The sequence below is a fragment of the Lutra lutra genome, chromosome 18, assembly GCF_902655055.1.
Source record: "Lutra lutra chromosome 18, mLutLut1.2, whole genome shotgun sequence".
In the NCBI taxonomy this organism is placed as follows: domain Eukaryota; kingdom Metazoa; phylum Chordata; class Mammalia; order Carnivora; family Mustelidae; genus Lutra; species Lutra lutra.
This window is the reverse complement of record NC_062295.1, coordinates 5,737,814-5,765,500: the sequence shown is the minus strand read 5'-3', so window position 1 is coordinate 5,765,500 and position 27,687 is coordinate 5,737,814. Positions and strand designations below refer to the sequence as shown.

At 41.2% G+C, this 27,687-nt stretch overlaps 1 protein-coding gene across 5 annotated transcripts in view; it reads right to left on the bottom strand.

The window, feature by feature from the left end:
• RBFOX1 (RNA binding fox-1 homolog 1) overlaps positions 1–27,687 on the bottom strand; it is a 2,072,285-nt gene that overhangs the window by 518,554 nt on the left and 1,526,044 nt on the right. The gene's annotated exons all lie outside the window — the stretch shown is intronic.

Here is a 27,687-nt window from a genome sequence, read left to right as displayed (position 1 = left end):
GAGAGGGAACACAAGCAGGGGGAGTGGGAGAGGGAGAAGCAGGCTCCTGGCCGAGCGAAGAGCCCAATGTAGGGCTCGATTCCAGGACCCTGAGATCATGACCTGAGCCGAAGGCAGAGGCTTAACCCACTGAGCCACCCAGGCGCCCCTCCTCTTCCTTTCCTTCTGCCTCTCCCCTGAATCATGTGTTTTCTATCTCTCTCAAAATAAATAAATAAAATATTTTTAAAACAATCTTATGCACCCTACTAGATGTCTTAGTGTTATCGCATCCCAGTGTCCCTGTATTTTCCAAATGACTACTGATACTAAGCATCTTTCCATGTACTTATTTGCCTTACGAATATCAACTCTTTGTTTTTTTCCATTTTTAAACCAGGCTTTTTTCTTCCTTTTGAGTTTTGAGAATTCATTATATATTCTAGATACTTGTCCTTTATCAGCAAGGTGATTTGCATATATGTTCTCAGTTTCTCCCTTTCTTTTATTTCTTTAACGTAGCTCTTTACAGATAGATTTTTACAAAAAAATCCTACGTCAGATTTACATTTCTTCTTTTTTGGATTATAATTTTAAAGTTATGTTCAAAAACTCTTTTTGACTCCCCTGGACATGAATATTTTGTCTTGTAGTTTCTTCTAAAATTTTATAGTTCTGCTTTTGCATTTAGATCTAAGATCTGCATTGAGTTCATTTTTGTATGTCATGAAATGTAGGACAAAGTTCATATGTTTTAGCATGTGGATTTCTAATTGTTCCAATATTTTTTGTTAAACAAATAATTTCTCCCTTGACTTGCATTTTTTCAAGACTCAATTAACTATATTGGTGTGGGCCTGTTTCTGGACTCTCTTGTTCCGTTGATCAGTGTGTCTTTTCTCTGCCAAACATTACACTATCTTGATTACTCTCAGTGTATATTAAATAAAATATACTCATAAAACATACTAAGATATGCTCACCTAGCTTTCCTCTCTATTCTTCTTTATCTGGGATATTCTAGTTCATTTATCTTTCCATATGAGCTTTAGAATATTTACATTTATATCTACAAAAAAAATCTGTGAAATTTTGTTTCATATTATGCTAAATCTTTAGATCCTTTTATGGAGAATTAGCACGTTTACTATGTAGAATCCTCTAATCCACGAAAACCAGATCTGTTTCTTTAGATCTTCTTTAATTAATTGCACGAATAGTTTATAGTGTTCAGCATAAATATCCTTCACATGCTTGTTGATCTATACATAAATATTTCATTTTCTGAAGCATTGTTAATGGTTTATTATAAATTTTGGATTCCAAATGCTATTTTCCAGTACAGAGATACAGATACAGATATTGATGTAGTATACAGACTGACCTTTGTGTTTAGACCTTGCTTCTTCGTGCAATACTAAACTCATTTATCCGTTCTAAGATGCTTTTAGAGAGTTCCTGGAACCTTGTAAATATTGTCTGTGAATAGGTACATTTCTATGTCTTCTTTTCTAATAAGTATGTACTTTATTTCTTTTTCTTGCCTTATTGCACTAAGATTTCCGAGATAGATCACATAGGAGTGGTAAGTATAGCCCTCGTTTCCTTTTTCCTCTCTAGATGATGTCAGCTGTAGGGTTTTTGGCAGATGCCCTTTATCAGGTTGAGGTAATTGAGAGTTTTTGTCATCAGTGTGCATTCACATTTTTCAAATATATTTTGGCATTAGCTTTATAGGGTCCTGGTTTTTTTTTTTCCTTCATTGTGTTGACATAGGGAATTACACATACTTTTCAAATATTAAATCAGTCTTATGTTCCTGGGAAAAACCTTACTTCACTGTGCTGTGTTATTATTATGGTTTTGTTTTGTTTTGTTTTGTTTTGTTTTAATATGTGGCTGCGTTTGTTTTGTTAGTATTTTGTTGTGGATACTTTTTGTCCATCTTCACGAGATTGAGTTTCTTTTTCTTGTATGTCCTTTACCTGGGCTTGCTATCAGGTTAGTTCTAGCTTCATAAAATGAGTTGGGATGTATTCTGTTTCTCTTTTCTATTCCGTAAGAAACCATGTATAATTGGTGCTTTTTCAACTGTAAATGTTTGGTAGAATAAACAGCAATACCATCCGAGTCTATAAATATTTGTCTTAGAAGGATATTCTAAATAAATTAAATGTCATTAAAAACTTCTGTACTGGGGCATCTGGGTGGCTCAGTGGGTTAAACCTCTGTCTTCAGCTCAGGTCATGATTCCACGGTCCTGGGATCGAGCCCCGCATCGGGTTCTCTGCTCAGCCGGGAGCCTTCTTCCCTCTTACTCTCTGCCTGCCTCTCTGCCTACTTGTGATCTCTGTCAAATTTAAAAAACAAAAACGAAAACAAACAAACAACTTCTGTACTATTTATATTATCTAGTTCATCTTGGGTGAGTTTTGGTACTGATTTCCAAAGAAGTAGTCTATTCAAGTTGTTGAACAAATGTACATAGATTATGTCATCATTTCTTCAATGCATATGATGTTTCTAATTTTTGTCATTTTCTTCTTTGCCAGTCTTACTAGAGATTTATCATTTTTTTTAATACTTTGAAAGAATTGGTTTTGGTTTGATTGATTTTCTCTTGCTTCTCTATTTTCAATTTCATTTATTTCTGTTCTTATATTTAGTACCTCTTTCTTACTGTTTCTTTTTCCCATTTGCTTACTCTTAATTCTCTAGTTTCTTAAGATCAAAGTTTATTGATTTGAGAACTTTCTTCTTTTCTAATAGAAGCATTTACATTATAAATTTTCCTCAAACCAATGCTTTAACTTCATACCATATACTTTGCATATTGTATTTTAATTTTTATTCAGTTTTAAATATAATTTCCCTGAGTTTTCCTCTTGAACCATGGATTAGTCTGACCTGTGGCATAGGTAGGTTTTCCTGTTAACTTTATGTTACCGAGTTCTAGTTTGATTCTATTTTTATCAAAGAAAAGTGTGGTATGATTTCAGTCCTTTCAGACTCGTTAAGGTTGGTATTACGACCCAGAATATGGTTTACCTTGGTGCATGTGCCAGGTGAGGTCAAAAGGAATGGGTGTTCTGCCATTGTTGGATGGCGTGGATTATGTATTTCAATGATTTTCTGTTGGTCGGCGGTGTAGTTCATGTCTGTGGTCTTGCAGATTTTTCTCTTTAGAGAGTATATCAAATACTGAGAGAGAGGTCTTAAAGCCCTCAACTGTATTTGTGTATTTCTCCTTTCAATTCTGTCAGGTTTTGTTTCATGTATTTTGAAATACTGTAGCCTGGTACATATGCATTTAAGGATCGCTATATCTTCCTGGTGAAATGACCCTTTATCATTATGCTATGTCCCTATATTCCTAGTTACTTTCTCTGTTCTGAAGAGCACTTTGTCTCAAATTCAGCAGAAGAGACAGAGTGGCGGCCATTCTCAGCATGTTCTATCTTATCTGGAAATAGAACTCCCACATGGCATTCTTAAATTGTCTGTTTATTTGTCCTCTACCTGCTGCAATAGTTTGCTTTTTTTGAAGGTAGTTCATACAGTATACTTCCTACTGTTGTAACATCAAAGCCTAGCATACTGTTTACCCCAGTGCAGGTTCTCAACAGCTCCGATGATTCAATAATCAGTTCACCATACAGAGATAGGATGACAGCTGCCCGTTATACACATGAGTGTGTATCCACATATATGCACACAAAGACACATATGTACACACACGCATATATGCACATGTGCATGAAATGTTTACTGCCTTCTGCATACAGTGACCACAGCTATGCTCAGATGTGGGATATGGGCTCTGTATTCCCAGCCTGAGTCATGCACGGTCATATATCAGTAGACGCATCACAGCACCTGCGAGGATTCCATCTGGGGCTTACTTTTATGGAAGGTGGCTTCCATTCATCTACAATACGAGAAAGGGCACCATGATCTCTCCCTCTTAGCATCCTCGGGCCAACAGAGCCAACCGGTCCAGTACCTCCAATGCATCCTGGTAAACAAACCACCAGCAACAGTTTACTGCATCATCCTCCAATCATACGCTCACTGTAACAACAGGTGACAGATCTGAGAGAATTCTCTTTGTGCCAGGCACCAGCCTATACTCTTTCATTCTTCCTTCCTGCACAGGACTTTACTAGATTCTTGAGGCATACAGACATCGGACAGCTTACCACTCTGACCCTCTGCCACCTAGGATTCAAGCCTTTGTGAACTTGTCTCCCCTTGAGTGTGACTGGGACCTGCAGTGTGCTTCCGGATGCTGGAGCACAGCAACAGCAATAAGGTATTTGTGATTGTATGTCTATTATTACACGAGACAGAAACATCTCCTGCTCAAGTTCTTGTCTTTTTCTGTCTCCCTCCCCGCACCACCCTTCTCTTTCCCTTTCTCTGTCTCCATTTCTGGCTTTGGAGAAGCAAGCTGCCATGAAACCTACAACCACAAGGAAATTAATTTGGCCAGCAACCCGAGGGCACTTGAAGAAAGCTCCAGAGATGAATCTGATGAGATTCCAGTCCTGGATACTACCCTGATGCAGTCTACAAGATCCTAGGCAGAGGACCCGGCTAAGCCATGTGCACAGAAACTGTAGGATAATGAATGTGTACTGTTTTAAGCTTCTAGGCATGGTAATTTGCTCTGCAACAAATACAATACAATCCTTATAAAGCTCTAAAAGGTAAATATCATATTATCCCCATTTTTCAGATAGGATAATGGAGATTCTTGGAAGCTAAGCAAACGCCCCAATGTCATACATTAAGCAATGACTGAGCTAGAATTCGAATGTACACACATCTGATTCCAGAAACTGTGCTCTTAATAACTACCTCATACTGCCTCCCTCCATTTCTTATGGCTACTAGAAACATGGAATATTAGGGTTGTTAACACATTAGCATTGATTCAAAAGTTCTCCCAAAGCTCTCTGATAAAAATTAGAAAATGAGTTAGGTTGTTCATTGAAAGAACAGCCTCCCCCCCCCATCAATGCACTTGTTATAAAATCCCAACTATTTAATGTGGCTTAAAAGTCCCATCGTGATCTGAGCTCTGGCTACTCTTCCAACCAGTTCTCTGCCTTTTCTTTCCAGCTCTCACCTGGTTGGTTGTCTTTTCTTCAACAGACTGGGTGCCTTGCAGTTGCACAGATGTGCCATGATTTCTGTTAACTTTAGGTATTTTACTTAATACTGGCAAGCTGCCCTCTCCTTTGCCTTTTGTCTAACTCTTGGCCTACGGCTCTCAGCTTAGACAACTCCTCCTACAGGAAGACTTCCCTGCCTTACTCTTCTCAACACCATGTGCTCCCACAGAATCCTCATCCTCCTCGGCCTAGCACATGTCACATGTTATTTAGGTCATCTGCTGACTACTCCCAGCAGACTGTGAAAGCCTTGAGGAGACAGGCTTTGTCCTACATGCCATCATATGTCGATACCTAGCATAGTGTCTGGTACAGAGGAGCTGGTCATAACCATCAGTCAAAGGCACGGTGGGTGTCTCCAGAGCCCTCTCTGTCTCCATTTACCTTAAAAGTGAGTAGAGTGCTTCTTAATGAATCCCCTAATGGAAGCCTCGCTACGTTGCCCCAAGTCACATGAACTGCATTTTCGAATTCCCACAGCCCCAACTGGTATCAGGGGTTTTCATTTTCTTTTCTGAAAGGTTCAGTTTTAAGCATTAACAGACTCACTTAATGGAGAGGTACATTCAGTGAGAGCAGCGACAAAACAGGACCTTGACTATTTATTGACAGTTTATTTGCTTATGAAGTGAGGGTGCATTCCAATAAATTGGTTTGGGAGGAAAGGCTGGGAAAAGCCGAACTTTTGTTGAATGTGACCTATGCCCATGAAATACAATAGCTTTGCCCCAAAAGTACTTTGTATAACTCCACATGACCTGCTTAAGGCAATCACCACTTACCCCTAGGCTTCCAGAAACACAGTGAGGACCTGATTGCTTGGCTGAGTTTTCTCTCTGTCTGGATATTCAAGGTGGGGAAAGTGAATTTAGACCTATTCTGTGACTGGCGAATGGGACAGAAACGTGGGCCTATGGTGTGTGACATAGAGAAGGGAGTTTCAGAGGTTGCTGCTGGTCTATGCCTCAGTTTCCACAACTGGAAAATGGGTACACAATACCATCCATGAGTGTTGTTCAGAGAATTAAATGAGGAGAGGCACATGAAGCACTCAGCACAGTGCCTGACACTCAGTAGTTGCTCAATAAATGTGAGCCTTTATTACCATGAGCCTTCATTCAAAGCTGTTACGATATTAAGTCCTCAAAAAATGTCACTGGCCATTATCACCATCGCTGCTGTTTCATGCTTTTTTCAGTGCTTCCCGGTAGGCATGTAATAAATGCAGTAGGAAGCATCTGAGATGGTCCCCAATGATCCTATCCTTCTGTGACTCCCTCTCCTTGAGGGTGAGCTAGATTAATGAACTCATTTACAACAACTAAAGTAAAGCGGAACTGATGGGATGCCGTGTCCACGATGAGGTAATAAAATGCCTGTGTTTTCCATTCTGGTGTCTTTTCTCACGGTCCCATGAATTGCCCACGCTGGGGGATCCAGGAACCTTGTCATGAGGCAGTCTTCTAGACAGATCCATGTCAGTGAAGGTAGACCTTCTGAGACCCACCAACAAGAGCTAAGAGGCAGATCCCCCTCTGGTAAAGCCCTGATGTAGTTCTGGCCCAACCAACACCTGCCAAAACTATACCAGATTCCTGACCCACAGAAACTGTGAAATAATAAGAGTGTATTATTTCTGGTCACTAAGCAGTGGTGTCATATGCTATGTAGTAGTAGACAACAAAGCCAACAGCATCAGCTTGTAAGCTTCATGAGCTTAGGTAGGGCTTTTGTGCTTTTTATCCACCAGCATATACCTAATATCTATCAACATCCCTGGTACACAAGTGCTCATAAAAGGTATTTTACCATGAAGGACAGGTGGCCATTCCAAAAATCCGCTAACATGGGAATGCCCAGCCCTCACCTGGAGTTTTTTCATCAATAACATAAAGAAGACATACCATTTTTCTCCCTGGAAGGCATGAGATTGAATACTAAAAAGAAAGTAATCTGTTTGACCATTATTTGAGGAACATTGTGTAACACATGATTTTAAGCAAATGCTCAGAGAAAATTTTCAAGCCTTTACCCTATTTGCAACCTCAGACCCTTTCTCTAGCCCCTAACAGCATTAGCTTCATTGCTAAGTGACCCTTCCCTACCCAGACAATTTTCCAAAGTTTGATTTGCTCAAAAGCAAACCAACCCACAAATAGCGTGCATTCATCAGTCAGCTTTGGCTGTTTGCAAACCATGAGAGTCATCACACCAAAAGCAAAAGAGAGAGGTAAAGAAAGACAGAGATGAGCACATAAACAGAAAGGCAACAGGGCTTCCCACGTGGTTAAACCCCAAATTGCAGTGGAGAGTGGAAAGGAAAAAGCCAGAGGGGCTCTTGTTCTCAGCCAGGCAAGGGAAGGAAGTGAGAGATGCAGCTCAGCCTTGAAGAGACTATACCCAGAAGGAGAAGGCGTTTCAGAACTACTCAAATGACAGAAGAGAAAGATCCCAGACTAGGGGAGATGAATATATGGTGTTCAGTTTCTCATTAGGCCCATGGTGTCGCTTTCATTTGGAACTGTGTTCCAGTGCTAATTTTCACAGTGCTTGAGTGCTTCTTAAAATGAATAGCACTCACTCATGCTTTGATGCAGACTGCATGGTCCATTTCTGTGCCTTTATTAAAGGGAACAGTGAGCATATACTTGCTTCCCAGGGGTAGACATTTAGAACCGTTAGATACACGACCTTGGACCTCAATAGCAACACGGCAGCTCCCCCAAGGATTCACATTTTTCATACTGACTTTGGACTTAAAAATGTCCAAAATGTGCGCAGGCTCACAGGCACGCAAACATGTCACTTTCCTAATTGTATTTTGTATCTTGCAACTTTCTGAACAACCAAAGAAGAACTTCTCTCCCCCTTAAGACCAACTCATCTCTTAGGTACAATTAAGAGATAAAACTTAAAATGTTTTCCTTTTTTTTTTTTTTTTTTTTTTTTTTATTCTTAAGGTGGCCCAAGTCTGCGGTAAGAGACCATTTTGCAAAATTGAAGGTGAGAGTTTTTGCTCATAAAGCTCATTGTACATACATCATTGGTCATATAATTACAAATTTACTAAGCATTCAGCATGCAAAAGACAGAATGGGTGATTTTTTAAAAGGCTCGAGGTGTCTACTTCTAGGCATATGTTCTGTAAAAAATTCACCTATGCACGGAGGTGTACATTCTTAGTTGGTCATGTAGCACTGCTGAAACTTGTGAAAACTGGCAGGGGTGAGGGGGAGGTTTAATATCCATTAATGAGGAAGTAAATATTCAAATAAATGAGGACACATCTATAACATAAGGGTTTATGTAGCCTTAAAAAGAATGAGATATATCTACACATTTTGAAATGCAAAGATCTCCAAAACATATTGAGTGGAAGGGTACTGAATCAGTATAGAGTATATTCCCCTGGGCTAAAATAATACGCATTTTTATGTTTATAATATGGATGTGTATTCAGTTGAAGCATAATACATTGTTGTTTTTATAAGTCTAAATGGTCAAATATCAGCAATGCCCTCTGGTGGGACCTAATGTCTATCTAGGTGGAAAGAAATAGGTAGCTAATACATAGCTAAACAGTGTATTGATGACACATCGTCAGCAAGAGGACAATGCAGGGGGTGATGGAAGAAGAGGGACCGCTACTGCTTGCTGTGTAAGTGTCTGTACTGTTTACCTATTTGATCACAGTCTTTCCACTTAACTCTGACAAAACCAGCCACCAAAGTCCAAAAGAGGTAGGGATTACGGAATGTTACTCTCACCCCCAGAACAAGAAGCTGTGTTCTTGGATCTCCATTCAAACCAACCCTATAGACTATCAGGACTTGAAATCCCCCACAGAGAGCTCAATTTGGAATGGACAATGGTCTGGCATGTGTCAGAATGAGTAGAGGCATTTGATGGTGCATATTCCAATGGGCGCGCAAAGCCCACTCTGTGTTGAGTTAGAAGAGTCTGATTCACCCTTGTGTTCCTGTCGGAACAGCCAACAGTGCCAGTGGCCACAGAGAGGGAGGAAGTACCTGCAGATATGATCTCAGATTCGATTCCTACCCCCAAGAAACATTATTCAAATCACTTAAGCAGCATTACATTGCTGTCTTCGCCATTATTGCTTTTACTGCCATTATTCCCATGACAAAAACAAAATTGAGGCCTAGAATTCATGACTGATCTTTGTGAAATGACTAACAAATCAGAATGACCAACAAAAGCAGAAAGAGAACCAAGGTTCCATGAGCTTATTACTTTGAGATGCGCGCGCGCACGCGCACACACACACAGTTTGCATATTGAGGTTAGATTTCAGAAAACCTTAAATTATCAGATACAAGTATTGATTTTTAATCCCATAATAGTGTGTGCAGAGCTATTTGTTAATAGTTCTGAACATGAGAGCGACTTGGACAAAACACTCTAAGAGGATTAGTTTGTTGACTCTATACAAGGTAAATGGTACAGAAAGACCTAAAGTCAAGTTTGGGAGACTGATTTCTTCTCATCAGGAACGTTAATAATTTAAGATTCGGTCTGATGAATAAAATCATACTATATTTTTGTCTCTAACGAAATCTCTCTCTGAGTCTCTGTTTCTCTCTCTCTTCCCCTCCTTCCTCCTGCCTTTCCTTCTTTCTTTCTTACCTGCCTCTTTCTCCTCTGCTCCCCCCTCCCTCTCTCCTCTTGTCTCATGCAAAGTGCAAGCACACTAGGTCTTGCTGTATCTGTCTGTCAAGGGTTAAACCTCCAAGTTTGCAAGGTGAGAAGTCAGTTTATTAATTGTGAATGAGACTCCTCGCAGTACATGCCAAGTCAACCAGTCAGCAGCTTCTCAATTTGGCTGATCAATTTATACAGTGTGGATGTTAGCCCTGGAATTACAAAATTTCCCTCCTTTAAGGAAAAAAAAAAATGAATTAATTTGCCAGCACCTCGAAGATAAAAAAGGTACAAAATAACAACCAGAACAGTTTTACAAAGACCAAGTCCTTTTAGATTAATCTAATCCTCCCCAGTAGAAAAAGTTTTAGACAAGGCACAGGTATGAACCCTTTTTATCGAAGCAAACACTTAGTGATTTACTCCTAAAACTCCCAGGGTACCCAGACATTTCTTCATCTGATTTAAAACACAGGGGATAAGCTGGTAAGGCTGATATATTCGGTAAGTCTTCTGTTCTCACTGCCCCCTCCCCCCAACAGCAGAATTGTATTACACATGGCACACATTTAAAAATGTAATATAATCAAAGGAAGCATTATTCTTACAAAGGCTATTAAAAGAGCTAAGTAAATTCATACAGTATAATAAAAATGATTTATTTACTATGAGGAAAAAATGGAAGAGAAAATAGTGCAGCTCAGCTCCATCTGCAAAATCAGGTTCCCATAGAATATTAATCTTCATTGATTAGCTTGGAAGAAAAGCAAAGCTTTACACTTTCACTTTTACGGTGTGAGTTAATTCAAATACTTCAATTTGACAAAGCCCCATCTGATCACACTGAACTCCTTAATACCAAGCATTGCAGAATATTCTATTTGCTTCTTGAAATCATCAATTTATGTCCAACAACATCTGTAGGAAAATGAGATTTGCCAAATGTCTCAAAATAGGGAACCAGAGTTCCTTGGCTTTTTGAGAAGAGCAGTTTTTCTAAATCTTTTTTTTTGGGGGGGAGGGGGGTGCACTATCTTTCTCCAAGAGTAAGAAGGGATTAAGACTTTCTCCCAGAAAGATGGTTCAACACCACATTTCAGGGGATATATGGATACCTTGGTGTCCGTCCACAACCGAAGTTTCAGAATCCTAATTTTTCATTGCCAGTGGCCCTGGGAAAAAGCACCACGTCCTTTATCAAGCCTATTATGGCTTTGGGGGTTCAACTAAATACAGACAGACATTTCAGGTTTTAGTCCCTAATTTGGGGGTTCGAGCAAATACAGACAGACATTTCAGTTTTTAGTCACTATTTTTTCTCCTGTGGCATTATCATTTTGTCACATTATTTTTATAAAATAAAAAAAAAATAATCACAGTCTTGTATCTAGACAGTTAATAACAGTCTCCAGTTTGTCTGGGCTCTGCTTCATTTAACTATGGCCAGTGGATATGGTTTAGGGTCCTTGCGGTCCCAAATTAATACTCCAAATGTCACCAAAGTCACCAAATTAATCCCTGTGCTTCGAGATCTCTGCTCACTATCCGTGCTCACTGGAGCACGGATCTCTATTTACCATCAACCATGAAGGCTGTGGATTTTACACTTAAAACAACCCCCGGTGCAGACTCAATCTCTCTTTAAGCTTGAGCCCTGTGTTCATTTGTTCAAATCCTAACTCTACCTATGCTTGCTTGGGAGGGCCACACGGCTTCATCTCTCTGTCCCGCAGCATCCTCGACTATAAAGTGGAGATGATGTTATTAATCGTTAATAGTAGCAGACTTCTAAATATACAGGAGAAGGAGAATTCCTCTGTTCTTGTGATAGGATCAGCCCCTCTGTTTCACTCTGCAAGCTTTTTCAATGATCCCCATCACAATTTATAACAGTGTATTCATCTGAGAGATTATCTGACATTTGACTCTCTTCCTAGCATGAAATCCAAGCCAGCAACTTTGTTGCAATTCCCCCCCCCCCCCCAATCACATGCCAGAGTGGAGCACACCATCAGTCCCAAAGAAAGTATCCATTCCTATTGGTTAAATGCATGAATGAATGAATGAAACTGCCTAAGGGGCTAACCTCAATTTCTGTTTTTGTCTGGAATCACTCCTTTTTTCCTCTGCCCTGAGCCCCTTCGCTCCTTGAATCCACCACTGTTATGAAATAAAGGAGGACGTTGTGTCCCTGAATGGCTTTCTTCTTAGGATCTCCTACGTCTGAGCTTGGGATCGCTGGTACCGTGAAGTTCTCTCATCCTCTTTCTCCAGCCCCCAGTCGCAAAGATCCTCCTCTTCTGAGCTGAGACCCCCAGTCCCACACCTGGTTCACCAATGCCCCTCCTCGGTGACCCAAAGGAGCATCACTGTCCAGGTGGGATGTATCCACCTGGGGGCTTTCCCTTCCTTCAAGGCTTCATACTGCTTTCGGGGTCTGAGAAGCAGTTAGCAGATCATTAATTTCCGTGGCAGTAGGGGGAATCTGATGAGAGGGTGTGGTTGTGGGTGGATACCCTTGCCCCTTTTGTTTATTTGTGTCAGGGCATGGTAAAGGGGGAAGAGAGACAGAACAGAAACCTGAGGGAACTTCTGCCTAGAATCATTATAAGACACCCTAAGCTAGATACTAGAAAATCTTTACATGTCCTTTACTTATCGTTTTACCTATGTATCTACTTTCAAAACTAGTTTAACAAAACTGATATCCCATGTGTTTACACTGTAAATAGTTAAAATAATTCAAAGAGATTACCCTTTGTCCATCCTGGCTCCCCTGATCCATGACAAATTTTCTAAAGTTAAGTGTCTTGTGTTGTTACATAGCACAGACACAGCCCCCTTCCACCCTGTTGACAAATGGAAGCCTAGCACACGTACTATATGCCTCCCGCTCCCCCTCCCCCCATGCCCATAACCATACGTATGTGCGTATGTTTGTTCAATGGCAGTGCAGGTGAGTCAATACCATGCTTTTCATAAATGCATGGTATTCAATCCTAAGTACGTCTCATGACTTGTCTAACCAGTTCCACCCTGATGTGCATTTAGGACCAACAAGCAAGGCTTGCTGTGCATGCATCTTTGTGCACATGGTTAAGTATAACTTCAAGAAAATGTCTACTAGTGCAATTAGAATATCAAACAGTATGGGCAATTTTAATCGCAAAGGCTGTTGCCCAACTGGTGTATTAATTTAATATCCTTCTCTGCATAGGACTGGCTTTCTTGTTTTACAATCAATTCATAACATATTTAACAAATCCCAGGGAATCGCGCTCAAATACACAAACACGTGCAGGCAGATATAGAGACTGCAGTAATTATTTTGTTCACCACTGGGTATGCCAGTACCTAGGAAAATATCTTGGAGATTGTAGGTGCCTAATAAATGCGTACTTGACAAAGACTTGGTAAAGGGATGTATGGATAAATTTCACACCTGGCCTCTGTACAGGGTAATATCTAAATGTCATCCATTATATGCTCTACAACTTGTGAGTGCTTTCAAATTCTTTGGGAAGCAGCAAAGCATGAATTGTGCATAAATAAGATATAAATGAGTTAGCTCCTTATTGTTACTGGGGAGAATGGTGAACACATGTGTTAGCACACACGCACGCTTGCTCCCTGAACGTGAGTTCTCTAGTGACCCTTTTCTGCCACGTTTCTGATTCCAGAATTGATGTCATGATGACCCCAAGGCCATTCTGAACCATCAGAGATTGAATTATGTCGACCACAAGTGTAGGGAGATGTATTTTAAATATTCTAACTGGCTCAAGATTGGTCATCTCTGCATCTTATTCCTGGGACCAGAAGCATTAAGCAGCATCTTCCCCTGATTTGTCTCTATGTCCCTCCGTTCCCACTTCCCCAATTTTTTGTCATTTTCTTCCCCCCTTTGTCTTTTCTAGGTCAATAGTATATTCTGAAATAATAATTGAGAAAAGGAAAGGGGAGCCAAACTCTACCTTTTTAAGTCGGGAAAATCCCTCAACTCTTCAGAGTCAAGCAAACACACACTCTAAGACCTCCACTGTAGAAAAAGAGGTTGTTATTATTAAATGACTTTTAAGATCCTTTTCAGACACAAAGGACACATATGAGAAAAAGATTAGAAGACTTGAATTCTGTGTAGGCTCAACGGCTATAAAAAGTAACCCCGCCTACTCCATGATTCCATTTATATAAAATGCTAGAAAAGGCAAACTAATGTATAGAAACAGAAAGCAGATCAGCAGCTGCCTTGGGGAGGGCGGGAGGGAGAGCGGACAGAGGGGCAGGGGGACACTTGAGAGAGGAGATGCTCAGTCTCCGATGGTGGGGATGCTTCCTCGGTACCACGGACCTCAACACCTACCAAAGTGTACACTTTAAATGCGTGCCATTTAGTAGGTATTAATTATTCCTCAAATAAAGATTTATTTTTAAATAAACCATTCTGAAGAAGGAGGACAATGGACAATAATCAAGAAGTTCTAGATGTGGTCAGCCTCTCACCCTGGGGTGGCCTCCTTCCCAGAGCATTCTGAGCTAATACCATCTCCAGGATGGGCTACACTTCTACACAAGCTCCGGTCTGCCCTTTCAGCCCCTGGGGGAGGGCCCCACCTTCTCTCTGACCTCATCACCTGCCACTCCCCTTCTTGCTTACTACCCTCGAGCTGCTCCAACTTTGAACCCAGCCATCTCTTTCAGCCTTGGAGACTCCATACTTCCTCTCCTCCTGCCCAGCATGTTCTTACACTGGCTCTTTGCAGAGCTGGATCCATTTTGAGAATCTGCTTAAACATCCCCTTCTCTAAGAGGCCCTTCCTGACAACTCTATCTCAAATCCCACTAACGTCCCTCAGAGCAGCTACCACAGATTGTCATCACACACTCATGTATTTGTTTTGCCTGTTTTCAGTCTGTCTCTTACACTAGAGAGCAAGCTTCATGCCACGGACGATCTTGTCCATCTCCTTACTTTTGCATACCCACTGACGAGAAGAGTGCCTGCTCGTGAGAAATACAGGTTTAACTAATTCATTAGTTTTCTATTTTATTTGCTGTGTATCTGTTTAATGCCATTCATCAGACACCTTTGGGGGCATCTACTCAGATCGCTCCCCACCTAATTCACCTTAATAAATTTGGGGCTTCCTGGGGTCAGGGATTACGTGTTATGAATTCATATCTCCAGGGCCTAGCATAGGGCTTGCACCTAATAGACTTTCAATAAATGTTTGTTGAACTAAATTAAATCATTGCACCAGAAACCACACAGTGATTATTATTCCAGGGCCTTGAGACAGACTAATTTCCAAAAGAAAAAGTCGTGAAGCACATAGAAAACCCAAACATTTAAGCAAAAAGACAATGGGCAGTCTTGGATCAACGATCTATTGAATTGTAAGAGATTCCAAAGACAGGTTCATCACTGAAAATCACCCGGGGTATCTGATCTTTTGTTTGTCTTTTCACCAGAAATGTAAAACAAAAGGTGGAGAAATGCAACATACCTTTCAATCTGATCCCCGTGTTTGCCAATTCTCAACTAACCGTACTATAAAATTAGCTAAAGCTACCCATTCTCTATCCAGGATGGATAAGAGAGTTATCTATAAAGATGGACACACACACATACCCACACACACAGCCACCAGCATGTGGTAGTTAAAAACACAAAGGAGCACATAGGTAGACTAGACTCAAGACATGAACTACATCTTCAGAGTTCATGGTATTGTTATGAACCTGTAGCAAAGGATTTTTAAGGAGTATGGAGGAATTCGTCAGGGGGATACTAAATCATTGTAAATATTTTAGGACTTTCTCTCAGTCCCAGAAATGCCAAAGATTTGTGCAGTTAGAAATCCTGCTAGGCAGGGCGCCTGGGTGGCTCAGTGGATTAAGCCACTGCCTTTGGCTCAGGTCATGATCTCAGGGTCCTGGGATCAAGTCCCGCATCGGGCTCTCTGCTCGGCAGGGAGCCTGCTTCCTTCTCTCTCTCTCTGCCTACCTCTCTGCCTACTTGTGATCTCTCTGTCAAATAAATAAATAAAATCTTTTAAAAAAGGGAAAAAAAAAAAAAAGAAATCCTGCTAGGCAGAATCGTTTCAGAGAGCTGTCACTAGCTAAGACAAACATGAGGCCCGGGATAACTGTTTTCCTTGCCTAGCATTAACTGCCCACCTCCACTTGTCTTGAATAGGCCCCGACCTTCCCCATTTTCAGATCAAATGGATGCAAAGATAAAAGTTTTGGCCTCCATGGGTGGTCAGGGGACCCACAGCTGTCCAGTGGCCATATACTACTGCTGGACCAATGTGATTGGCTAATGGAGGAGCACATACCCTAAGCTGGACCAATAAAAGTCAGTCCTGAAACTTTTGCTTAAACTTGAAAAGACTCTGGAGGCAAAGATGCTCTCTTTCAACTGGAGGTACTTAGCTAGAAGACCAGAAGCTTGGAACTGCTGGTAGCTACCAGGAAGAAGGGCTTGTCTGTGACCGAAACCTTTATCAAAGAAAACAGAGCTGAGGAGCCTGGGTGGCTCAGCCCTTAGGCGTCTGCCTTAGGCTCAGGTCATGATCCCGGGATCCTGGGATTGAGCCCTGAGTCGGACTCCCTGCTCAGCAGAGAGCCTGCTTCTCCCTCTCCCATTCCCCCTGCTTGTGTTCCCTCTCTCCCTGTCTCTCTGTCATAAATAAATAAAATCTTAAAAAAAAAAACAGAGCTGAGAAAAGGAAAGACATATATACGTATATGTACGTATGTATACATACACATATCTGTGTTTATATCTGTGTATATTTTAGGTAGATCTGTCTATATATCACTATCTAATCTGTAGAGACATCTATAGACCATCTAATCTATAATAGTCTAAAGAATATTATCTGAGTTTCTTGATGCAACTGCATCTGACACCTTCCTTTTAAACCGTTCTGTTTAGTATGTCAGTAAATTCTCCAACTATGCATGATTTTGCTTAAGCCTACAGGAGTTGGTTACTTTGGCCACCCACGATTGCAAGAAGGCAGAGAAATACCCAATAACAGAGTAAGTCGTTGAAGGAAGTGCACATTAGAGTCCCTTGGTTTAGTGTCCCTATCTCCATTGGCCACACACATGTAACCAACACAAAAAACACTTGTGTTTGGGCACCCTCATTGAAAGAGCCACACTAAGGAGTTAGCAATCTGGTAGAAAGAGATCCTGACTTGACTACAGAAGCCCAACATTCTCCTCCCATTTTACCATTAATTTTGAAAATTAATGGAAAACCAGACCTTGAGCAAGTTATTTTACTTTTCTAAATATCAGTTTTCTCATCTATAACCCTGACACAGTTTCCCTAATCTCAGATTTAGAACAGCCTATCTTAGTCAGAAGGGCATCATCTCCTGAAGGGGATGAGGCTAGGTGCCCAATTCACTTAGAAGCTTGCAAATTACACTGGTTCTGCCCCATGAGAAACCACAGTAACTACAGGCACCATGTTATACCCTCAATTCTGTGGAGGGGGTGGGAGGGGAGATGGGGATAAGTTTAATAATGTGAAGTCTTCAACGTAGCACCTGGCATTCCATATATGAATGCTGTTTTTTATTATTTATAACTTAGACTTAATTTGTATATATTATTCAGCCATCATTTGGGATTGCTTTAACAGGTGACTTCAGATTCTATATGTGAAAAACAGAAGAAAAAGGTTAAATTCTGTTTTTTACTCTTGCTGTTATTATGGAATGGGAGACAAAGTTGTCTGAACCAGCAAATGGCTTGCAGACTCCAGGCGTCCATGCCCGTTTGAAGGAGAGACTTGGGTCAGCAAACAGAAACAGCTACTTGAGAGTTCTCACACTTGTGAAGAGCTTTGGCAAATGGTGTCATTAGGAACTGGTAGTTCCTCATGGCTTAGAGGGAAATTGATTTTAGGTCATAGAACTAGAGACTTCCGAAATATTTTTCAGTGCCTTGCAGGTTTTTCTTTGCAAATTCTGATACTATGATCCTTGTTGGTTTTGTGTCCTATATGAGGCTTATTTTTTTCTATTTATTTACATTTCTCTAAATTGTTTTTATTATGTAAGTATCACCTATACATAACAGGGAAAATTCAAAACTGCAGGGAAGTGAAAAGAAGAAAATAGCAACCAGCCATACCATCTTGGTGTGTATACACACTTCTAGAAATAAACTCTGCAAAGCATGGCCTCTGCAGACTGACTTTCTGGGTTCATATACTGGCTCTCTGATACTTATTAGCTCACAAATTTTAGGAATTTTAACCTCTCTAGTCTTCAAATTCATAACATGCATCATGGAGATAATAATCACACCTTCCTTCATATCATTATTATTTTTAATGTATTTTAAAGGGGACCTTAGTTTATACTCTCTTTTTAAATTTATCATCTCTTAATTCATTAGTATGTTGTGAATCTTTCACGCCAATTATTACACTGCATGTCTAAATTCAGTAAGACTGAAGATGGGCCACTTCTTTGTTGGAACATAAGTTCCATGTGGATAAAGGGTCACACCAGCTTCGTTTGTTTTCTCCAGCATGAGGCCCCATGCCTGGCCCTCCAGAAGCAACGTCACGCATGATGATGTGCTGCTAAACTGACTGGAGACTGGCCACGTCACCACTTCGGTACAGTTCAAGTTTTGGAAATCAAAGTTGATAAAAATGCAAGAGAATGAGGTCACTGGTTTTCCATTCCCTATTTAAAAAAAAAAATCACAACTTGGAAAGAAATGTGTGAATCTTCAAGTGGTAAAACATACAGTAATATCTTGTACAGAAATGCTGGGAAGCACCCACGCTTTTCAGAAACAGAACTTTCCATTATTGTTTTCAGGAACAGAGAGAATTACTTAGAGAGTTAGGTGTGGAAATAAATGAATAGTAGACAGATAAAAGGTAGACAGCTGTGTGTGTGTGTGTGTGTGTGTGCACGTGTGTGTGTGTGCATGTGTGTGCGCTTGAGCACAGGCACCCAAGCAGAATTAGGCCCAAGCTTGCAAGTGTATCGTCCACACTCCGCGGGAAGGCTCAGTTGACTGCGATGTTCACAGTAACTGTAGCGCTCAATTGAAGTACATGCATTTTGGTTTGAAAAGTTCTTTTGAAATTAGACTGTGTTTTCTAATCTCAAAAAAATTGCTGGTTGGATGATTTTCATTTCTCTGTAAAATGACAAGCGATACTTCAGTTTTTAGCAAAAGGTTAATGTTAAGCCTCCAAACTTTATAAATTGTTCTTTCTCCATAAAATAAACTATTGCATGCTGGTGTGTAAGATTAGCGAGAAATGCTCACACTGTTGAAAATAGATGGATTTTGCATTTCAAGGTGACAAGTGCAATGTCAGACCCAATCAATCGATCACCGCATAATTATTATTGCAAATGATCCGTACCCATGCCGCAAACCTTAAGGGGAATTTAATGAAGCAGGAAGCACATCAATAATAAGATCTACTTTGGTCTCTATTAAATCTCATGATTCATAAATATCCTGGCATGTTTTATTCTTCCTTTAAATCCTGTGAAGACATCTAAAAAGTGAACGCTTGAAGGCTACTGTTTAACACTTCACTAAAGACAATTCTAAGGCTTTCAGAAAGATTTAGGCTCAATATCAGATCTCTCTTCACGTAGAGGCTAATGGAATCCAATAGTCTACAGTATATTCAGAACAGAGTTCCTCTACGAAGTTCGAATCAAGGTAGACATTTTCATCTCCTTTCTCAAATTTGAATTTTCACGAGGAAAGCCCCCTGCCTGCAAATAGCAGCTGAGTTGGTATCCAATGCCCGAGAACGAGAGGGTGTGTTTCATCTTGGCGAGAGAAGAGTAGACTCTCGCGAGAGTTTGCCTGCCTACACTGTGTTGTTGTGCGTTTAGGAAAAGGCGCCTTCTCCGGGCAGGTGGAAGGTGTAAGAACTGGCAGCGTACCTCATCTTTGTGCAAAGAAAATGGCACCCTTGCCTCTGGCTGGATGCAGCTCCACACCACGGTATGTGGCTTGATAAAGGGGGCGAGGGGAGCAAAGATTGGATTTCACCCTTGGAGCCATGCCTCGTGCCATTCACCAACTATACAATCCCTGGCCGTAGGATGCGAACAGACCAGAGCCAAACTGCTCTCATTTAGAAGTCAGAAACTGCAACTCACTGCTGCTCATGCTGGGCGTCAGCCCAGTTCTACCGTTAAGAGGGGCTGGGGATAGGAGCAGGCTTGGGAGCAAACTCCGCATTTGTCTTCAGCGTCAAACACTTTTTAAAAATCCACAAAACACAGAATACCTATTCTGCGTGCCTTAAACTCACGCCCTCACAAAATGCATCTTCTAATAACCTGATGGTAAATTTTCACCTTTGTCTTAAGAGCTGTTAATGATCTTTTCAAAGAGTGTCACTTTCTGATATGTGGTTTACTTTCCTTCTATACATGCTTTTGATCGTATAAACTTGGTTACGTTCCATCTCCCTCTCTGAGCCTCCTTTTTGTATCTAAAATTCTTCTGATGTCATTTATGTGCGCACTGTTATATTCTGTGATTGGTATCATCAATGCTCTGGGATGTAATTCAGAGATTTCTTACCATCACATATGAGTATTAATTTTTTCCTGAATTCCATCTTATTCAATGAGTAGTACATTTTCCAATCTCAAGGCTGCATCATGAATTCCTCCAGCCTGAAGGAGAGCCGGTACGGCTCTGGCTTAGTTTCTTTCTGTACCATGCTGGTGCAGAAGGAATAAATTCCTAGCTATGGGAATGGGTCCTACACAAGCCAAGAAATGTCTGCGTGGAAACTTCCAAATGAAAGCTTCAGAAAATACTTAGTATATTTAAATAACTTAGTACCCCATATCCTTGTACATAATGTATTTTTTTCCCTGTGTCTCTGAGTGCCTTGGGAAATAATCCTTGGCTGGGTCACAAAGTACAAGCTCTTCTCTTTAAAAACAACAAGAACAAAAACAACAAACTTTATACCTGCAAGCTAACCTATAAAAGTATTCAGGAGCTTAGATCCCCACTAAAAGTGCCTGAGAATGAGTATTATCAAGCTCTGGCAAGCACTGAATATATTATCCTTCAAAAAATTTCTCTCAATTTGAACAAAAAAAATGGTCTTAGTTTACATTTATTTGACATTGGGGAGGATGAACATAATGTCCTATATTTATGGCCATTTGATTTTTCCATCTGATTCGTCTGTTTGTCCTCCTTTGCCCACTCGGTACATTTTTATAGTTGTTACTGTTCATTTCATTAATATTTATCATGGGCTATGGTGAAAAAAAAAAAAAAAGAACATCCAACAATAAGGAAATGGGTAAGTAAATTATATTATATCGAAATGCTAAAAAATGATACCAACTTTAAAAACTCATATTTTCAAAAGATATCTAGTAATCCCAGAAACTGTTTCTAAAATAATTTGTATGAAATTATATTTCTAGTGTGACTCTAATGTTTGACAGAAAAGGACAGTCACTTAAATTGAGTATATTGATCTTTTAAAAGATGCAGAAATATATCAAAATATTATCGGTAGAAAGTGACAGGTTTGGGAGATTAATATTCTTATATTTCAATTTTATAATGTCCAGTTATTTTGTTTTCATAAGAGTAATCATAATTCTTTTTTAAAGGAGAATACTTCTTATGGGCATTTTCTTCTACCCATTTTTCAGGATGTGGATACAAAGAGCCAATGTTAATTCATTCCTTTCAAGCTCAAATTTATTTATTTATTTTTAAAGATTTTATTATTTATTTGACAGAGATCACAAGTAGACAGAGAAGCAGGCAGAGAGAGAGGAGGAAGCAGGCTCCCCGCTGAGCAGAGAGCCCGATGCAGGGCTGGATCCCAGGACCCTGGGATCATGACCTGAGCTGAAGGCAGAGGCTTTAACCCACTGAGCCACCCAGGCGCCCCAAGATTTTATTTCTTTATGATAGAGATCACAAGTAGGCAGAGAGAGAGGGGGAAGCAGGCTCCCTGCTGAGCAGAGAGCCCGATGCGATGCGGGGCTGGATCCCAGGACCCTGGGATCATGATCTGAGCTGAAGGCAGAGGCTTTAACCCACTGAGCCACCCAGGCGCCCCCAAGCTCAAATTTAAAATCTGCTTTCACCTTCTATTTTCTTTCCTCTTCACCCCTCTCTGAAGCTTGTCCCCCCGCCCCCCATCTGCTTATGAGTTTTATTTAGTAATGGGGGGGGGGAGCCTAAAGTCTCACATTTCAGTGCAAAGCCCTAAACTAAGCACTAAAAAATATTCTGTCAATTCATCCTCATGATTCTTCAAGTATTACCCTCCATTTTAAAGTGGGTTTGGTAAAATGTCTGAGGTAACACAGTGAGGTCACACAGCGCTGGTACAAAATGAATTTGAGTCCATATGGGGCTGGCTCCTAAACTTCCTGCTCTTTAAACCACTTCCCACTGTGGACAGATGGGTAGGGGTCACCCCCGCAAAGATGCACACCCTCATTCACCCTTGCAGGGGATGTGGCTTGTTGTACTGACAGTGGTAACTTTTCTCCAACACCTGCTACCTACTATGTATGATTCTGAGGACCCTTCTTGCGATGCACCATTTGATTTTACCACAACCTTTTAAAACCAGTGCTAGGCAAGAGTGACACGTAAAATATTTAGCAAGCAAGAAGGTTTGGGCACTGACCCACCGGTCGGAAGGAGCAACTAATGGGAAAGGCTGCTGGCTAGGAGGCAACCAGGACGGGCCGCACAGCAATCCGGCTCAACATCAAGTGAATGGCTGGCATCAGCCCCGTGTGAAAGATGGAGAAACTGAGGTTTATGTGTATGCAATATGGGAAGGCCTGATTTTGATGACCGTCTGATTTACCACAAAGTCCATCCTCTTAACGATTACAATGTCTTAGTGATTATAATACACCAAGAAACTTTGTATTACCTGCATATGATACTTGATTGCGATGTTTAGTAGGAGTACCTGCGAGAGTGTGCAGGCACAATCTCTTCCTGTAGGAAAGTAAGGTAGGGGGGTGCCTGGGTGGCTCAGTGGGTTAAGGCTCTGCCTTTGGCTCGGTTAATGATCTCAGGGTCCTGGGATTGAGCCCCACATCGGGCTCTCTGCACAGCGGGGAGCCTGCTTCCCCCTCTCTCTCTGCCTGCCTCTCTGCCTGCTTGTGATCTCTCTCTGTCAAATAAATAAATAAAATCTTAAGGGAAAAAAAAAAGTAAAGTAGGCTGTTTTCGGCTTAATGTTACACATGACAGAATAGCAGAAGAGTCTCTGCCCCTTTCGTTGCTTTAAAATATTGAGGGCTTCAGGGAAAATCCGAAACTATCGCACGTATGAAAACAAAACAAAGACAAAATAACAGCGACTACAATAAAACCCCCAAAACACCTCCCTCCCCTCTTCCTCTCAATCCCCCATTAACTAATTGTGTTCCTGTTCTCATTTCTAGCATTTGCCTCTTTGATTAGCCTTTTAATTTAGCACATTAACAGCACTCTCTTTACTTGAATACTCCATCACTGAGCTCATTTAAGTCAAATGCCCTTGAAGACACTCGAAATTCCTAACAACACTCACCATTATTGAACAGTTTTGTGTTTCTGATCCTCAGCTGGAGGTGCTTGGTGCTGGACAGAACGAACCTTGTGGAAAAGCTGTGATTTATTCAAGGAGTCCCCATCCCATTCTCCCCAGCTCTGCAGGTGACCTCGGGGTTGCAATGTTCCACACACTCCTCTTTTTTTTTTTTTTTTTTGAGTCTCTCTTTATGCACACACTCCCCCTCCCCCCCCCACCAGAATTTTTTGGTACAGAAGCGCGAGAAGCCTGCTGACTCAGCATCTGTGAAGGAGTGATTGTAGATGTCTGAGGATCAGGTTTCTTTGAAAACAGGGATCAGAGCTGGATGCGGAGAAGCAGTGGGTGTAGTACATATGTGTGCTTGCCTTTTATGAGTGGCAGCAAAGTCAAATTGGGTAGAATCCAGTTATTTGTAGCAGAAGGAGAGGTGCTCAAGATCCTGGGAAAAAACAACTACTTAATGCTCCAACACTTCTCAAAGAAAAAAGGTCACTCTCCTTGTCTTCTCCACAACTCTCTGTAGCTCCCCCTGCCCCTTGCTTTAATTCTAGAAGGCACGGCAGGTGTGGGTTTCTGACATTACAGGAAGTACAACGTAGCTCTAACCCAGCATGATCTGACTCCTGTACCCCTCAGAACTCCCTCTCTGGCCACACTCCCTTGCACCCTGAGCTTCAGCCAAACTTGCCTTCTGGAACTTCCTTGCAGTCAGTGTCCAACTTGCCCACCCCTACCTAGCAGTTTCCTCCCCGATAGCAGCCTCTTAATCCCCAGGTCTCAGCTGAGAAAATCCCTTCTTGGACAAACCCTGCCTGATGTCACCATTCCTAATACCCCTCCCAAGCACACTTGTGGTTTGTGTCTTAGCTCTCATTACAAGCTGCGATTATAATGTTTATTTATTTGTATAGTGGGCATCTGTTGTTTTTATCCAACCAGCATTTATTTCTCCTTCTGGTAAGAGCGCTTTAATATTTCCTGGGAAGCCCACCTCTCCCCTACTCTCAGTTCATGTTTTCTTGGAGCTGAGCCTACCCTCAGATTCTGAATAGTGACTGTTTTACCCAGGTGTGGACATTAAGTCTCAGGAATCGGTTGGGGCTGGGTAGGTGACACACCCCGGGGGCGAAGAACTGCTCCCAGAACTTCTCTCAGAACCCCTTACTTTTTGCATGAATGTGGTCCATCCATCAGGGCTGCCATCACATGAAGTGGATGTCAGCTGGAAGCTACCAGTGGCCACCTTGGCCACTTTGTGGGGGAAACACACAGGAGAGGGAGCTGAGAAACTAAGTCTGAGTCCCAGTGACATGATTTGACATCCATGTGCCCTTAAACAGCTATCTTCAGACTTCTCAGATATGTGAACCCATATATTCCCCTTCTGAACTCAGCTTAGCTTGGCAACCATGAGTCTTAGCTAAAATCCTTTATCTACCAGTTTTGCTCCTTTGTTACCACTTGTGCTTTGTTTTGTTCTATGTTTTTTAATTTTTTAAAAAAGATTTTCTTTATTTATTTGACAGACAGAGATCACAAGTAGGCAGAGAGGCAGGCAGAGAGGGGGGGGGGGAAGCAGGCTCCCCGCTGAGCAGAGAGCCCGATGCAGGGCTGGATCCCAGGACCCCAAGATCATGACCCGAGCCAAAGGCAGAGGCTTTAACCCACTGAGCCACCCAGGCACCCCTGTTTTGTTCTATTTTATCTGTCTCCTGAACTATATACAAGTTCCATGAGGGCTGGAACCATATCATACTCCCTCTGTCCCCAACACTCAGGGCACATGGTATCTGACACATTGGAAATTCTCTAATTATCTTTGAGCAAATAAATGAATGAAAAGAAAACAAATTTCTATTTGCTTGGTGATGCACCATGATCTTGTAAACATAATCATCATCAATAAACATATTTGAGCTCCCACCTAGTGTGTATCAGGACATCCATGTACAGAGAAGTAGAGAGAGGGCTCGAGACACTTCCTCCATGAACAGACTCGCAGTGTAATTCAGAGAATTAGGAAAGAAACAGCCAACTGTAAGACAGCATGTAACTCCATATCGATGAAAAAAATGTAGCCAAATTTTCATTTTGTCATGGGTCCTATTAAGACAGAACATTCTAGCTAGAACAAATTATGAACTTTGCCAGTAAAATACAGATTTGCAAATAACAGAATTGCAGGTCACTCTTTTTAACAGTGAAAAGATTATTCCACAAGGAACATTTGCCTTTGATGTACTGGAAAAGCAAAGTCTGTTCTTTAGATATTGAGAGATGGGGCAAAACTTCTGGGTAACCGAAGAGAGCAAATAACCAATATATTATCCATAGCAAGTTATTTAAATATAAGCAGAGAGCTCTTTCTGCCCTCCCCCTTTTGTATTCTGCTCTTATCAAAGGCCACCTCCCATCTCAGCCATACCACCTAATTCACTGGCCAAGACACTGGAGTGGGAAAAATACATCAATAATAAAAACGCCCGTCATCCAATGCACATCACCACTTGAAAGAGTATTACATCTCTCCCAACGATTCCCTGGTCTTCCCCTTCCTTCCTACACCTACCTCTCCCTCCCAATTGTTTTCTTGCATTTCTACCGAAGACCCTCTTTGGATAATAAATGGAAAGCACAATCTACAATTCTTCCTCCACTTGTCCTAAAAGCTTCATGTTCCTTAGTTGTCAAAACAATGCTCTATTGCTTCCCGAAATTATCTTGTTGGTATTGAATATCAATTTTTCAATTTGTTCTTCTCTGAATGGGAACACAAGGTTTGTACAGAAACTAATTTGCTTATGTCGTTCAAACCTGCATCATTTGATCAAGTATATGGCTGGAAGTTTGTGATGTTTTCTGAAGGTGCACGTAGGAAACACTGCTCCAAATGTAAAACGAAGAATAGAAGGGCTGCTTCACCTTAAGTCAGTGTGTTACCATCTGCCAGAGCTCAAGAACCTGCAGAATTGGCCAGTGACTATGTTTAAAATTTAAACACATGGGGCGCCTGGGTGGCTCAGCGGGTCAAAGCCTCTGCCTTCGGCTATGGTTGTGGTCTCAGGGTCCTGGGATCAAGTCCCCAATCAGTCTCTCTGCTCAGCAGGGAGCCTGCCCCCCCCTCCACTGGCCTGTCTCTCTGTCTACTTGTGATCTCTGTCAAATAAATAAATAAAATCTTTAAAAAAAAATTTAAACACAAAGCCTCTATAACCCTTTTCTGTCAATACACATCAGGTTTTGCTTTTAGATCGATCGATCAATATCAGAAAGAATGTACGCCTCAGGTTGAGAATTTCCTACTGAGAGAAAGCATTGGCCCATTTTATTTTATTTCCTTTCATGTAACGTCATGTTTTTGCTGCCCTATATAGACGACCCATTATTTTTGCAAGAATCTTTAGACGCAAGAATTCAATGAGTTTAGTGTCATTATTAGATTGGAAAGAAAAATGGATGGGGCTTTATGATACAAATCACTTTGCAGACAAAGAGGAATGTGCATGTAAACAGAATTTCAGAAAAATACAAAAAAGTACTGATCAATTTACATCAATGGCTTCTGGGTGCTCAAGCGGAAAATAACGTATTACTCCCTCTGCCAGAGAGAGTCTGCAGTGAGTAGAGACCATGAATGGTTAAGCCAGAGGGAGAGAAGATCTAAGTCATAAATGAGCTCCCATTCATTAACTTTCAGTCCATCCAGTTTCCCGCTCATCACCCAGAAGGTTAGGATGCTCATCCCAACTGGCCTTCTTGTATCTGAAGAGCATCTAAACAAATGGGTACCTCGGACACAGAGATGCTGGGAAACCAGCTCTTTCCAAATGTTTAAAAATATCTTGTACCAACATCACAGGTGTTCCTCTGCTGGAGTGAAGAAGAGGTGGGCCGGGTTGGGAGGAAGAGAATGGTGGTTGAAATGTTTGAGAGAATGCGACTGTGTTGGGAGAGCTGGGCTGTCCCTGGGGATACAGAGACAAAGGCGGGGATTTCAGTATAAATTATAGTCAAGAAAGATAAGAGACGAGTAAGGATGGGATTCTTCATCACAGTAATCAGTGTCTACTGGGTCCATTTTTCCGGGCCCCTCACTAAGACATATGGTGGCCACTACAGGTGCCAAAAAAACTCGCCAGGTCAATAGAAATGAATTTCTGGATCAGAATTCTTTGGGGGAAAAGGAATCATCTTTGTATTCCTGAGGTATTTTGCTACAAAGCAGTCCAGTCGTAGAAAACGTAGAAATTCTCAGCATCG